Source organism: Lactuca sativa, chromosome 4 (genome assembly GCF_002870075.4).
Source record: "Lactuca sativa cultivar Salinas chromosome 4, Lsat_Salinas_v11, whole genome shotgun sequence".
In the NCBI taxonomy this organism is placed as follows: domain Eukaryota; kingdom Viridiplantae; phylum Streptophyta; class Magnoliopsida; order Asterales; family Asteraceae; genus Lactuca; species Lactuca sativa.
Window position 1 is genome coordinate 325,804,735 of NC_056626.2, and position 2,454 is coordinate 325,807,188.

Consider the following 2,454-nt stretch of genomic DNA (forward strand, 5'->3'; position numbering starts at 1 on the left):
GTATAAGACTATAAACATTAAGGGGCCTAAGTGCTCTGAACTAAAAGTATCCCACAATATATAAGTATTTTCAAAAGTATTTAAGTATGCCGAGCCGTCGAAATCCGTAACTATAAGTAGAACAAAACATAAGTAAATGGGTGTTGTACGTTGCGGTTAAACCTGGGTAGTTATGTAGTCGTGTCTAGGGTCAATGTAGCCTGGCCAACTATATTCATTCGAGACACGGCCAACATGTGCTTGGGAGTGACTGTGGCATGCGGCATACCTAAAACTTACCTAATATCCCAAACAACAAATCGTCGCTGCAGCGAACCATGAAATACTATGGGAGTATTTCTCTAGCCGATCCTTTGTAGAAATCCTTGTATACGCGTTATTCCTTGATTATTTCTCTAGCAATAAAATGTTCTATCTTGATAACTCCTCTCTGCTTTATCGCTTAGTATGATGCTATATTTGCCTTGATGAGATATCTCCTATCCCATATCTCTTGATTCAATTCAGAGGACTTATGATCCTCTCTTTCCTGATCTTTTTAGATCAAGATGCCTCCAAGAAAGAGACCCAGCTCAACGAACAACAGCAATCCTCCTCCGCCACCACCTCCTATTCAGATCGATTGGGAAACACTTCAGGCAACCATTTCCACTACCATATCAGCTCTCTTACCTCAACTGAACTCTAGGGGTTCAGGAGGTGAAACCCAAAACCCAGATGATAGCCAGGGACACCAAAAACGGGGTTCCTATAAAGACTTCATGAACGCAAAACCGACATTCTTCGATGGCACAGGAGGTGTCATTGCCTTAACCCGATGGTTCGAGAGAATCGAATCAATCTTTGAAATATGTGGCTGTTCGGAGTCTGATAAAGTCAAGTTTGCCGCCTGTACCTTCCTAGACAAAGCCCTGACTTGGTGGAATGGCCGAGTCAAATCCTTAACTTTACCTGTAGCCAATGCTATAGGTTGGGAAGCTATGAAGGAGCTTCTTCTCGCAGAGTATTGCCCTCGGGGCGAACTTCAGAAACTAGAACATGAACTTTGGAACCTTAAGATGAAGGGTTCCGACATAGTTGCTTATACCTCAAGATTCGACGATTTGGCGTTACTTTGTCCGGGAATGGTTACCCCGGAGAGTAAAAAGATAGAGAGGTTCATTTGGGGGTTGACCCAGCCAACAAAAGGGAATGTCTTGGCTGCGAAGCCAGACACTTATGACAGTGCCAAATGTCTTGCGAAAATCCTGATAGATCACAAAGACAACTCCGATGAGGAAGCTACCACCCCCGAGCCAGTCACTAGTGGAGGTGGAAATAAAAAGAAATCCTGGAACAAGCGAAAGGCCCAGAGTACGCAAGGGTCTTCTAAGAAACAGCAAACGGTAGCAGTCCATGCTGCTACTGCCCCTGTTGCTGTTTCAGCTGTCGGTTCCACAGCCCACACTCCCGCCAGTGGATACACTGGTACCCTTCCTTGGTGTGGTAAGTGTAACTACCACCACCGCATTCCTGGTCCATGTCGCGAAAGGATCTGCGACAACTGTGTCAATAAGGGCCATCTTGCGCGAACCTGCAGAAAACCAGCCAAACCATCAAACCAATCATCCGGAGTGGGAATCAGTCCGGCCTGCTACAATTATGGTGAAGTTGGACACTTCAAAAGGAATTGTCCCAAGACAGCTACAACCACAAATCCCTCTGCTGCCGCAGGTATATCTCTCTTTGATAATTCTTATACTTGCAACTCTTTTCAATTTTTGGGTGCAAAAAGGGAAACCTGTTATCTATCTATTCGAATATTTTCTAAACTTAATCCCTCGTATGTAATCGAAATGTGTACCGTCGAGACGACTAACCAATGAGATTGAGAACCCTAACTTCATACCTATAGATTGAATCCTCAGTCCAGAGGACTATTCTGTTCCATTCGGTTAAATGGGAAACTTTTCACGGGAATGTTTTGATGCTACATCTAACATGGAATGACTGAGTCTCATTCATGTTGTTATCTTGATTTCGAGAGGGTCGCCTGTCTATATTTTTTTCCTCAACCCAACTCTCATGATCTTCGGCATCAAACCTTCGTATTGTTCATGCTTTAAAACTCAAGAGTTTTCCTTATACGAATTACCACACATCCCTCGTTTCTGTGATCATTAAGAAACGAGAAGTTAGTAGCCCTTTCTACTAAATATGTGACAATAGTCAAAATCGGGTCAAGTCTAAGCCGGACAAGGTCAACGAGTCAAACCGGTCAACTCAATTAAAACCTTGTATGATAGGGTTTATATTATGTAATTACTGTATAACTCACTATTTTAATGAGAAAACACCACTTGGAAAGTTCATGTGTTTAAATTTCCTTAGCATTAGTGCTAAACAATGAACAAAAACAATAAAACGATGTTGCATACTCATAGGGAGTGTGTAAGATCCTAAAACATGGCACAA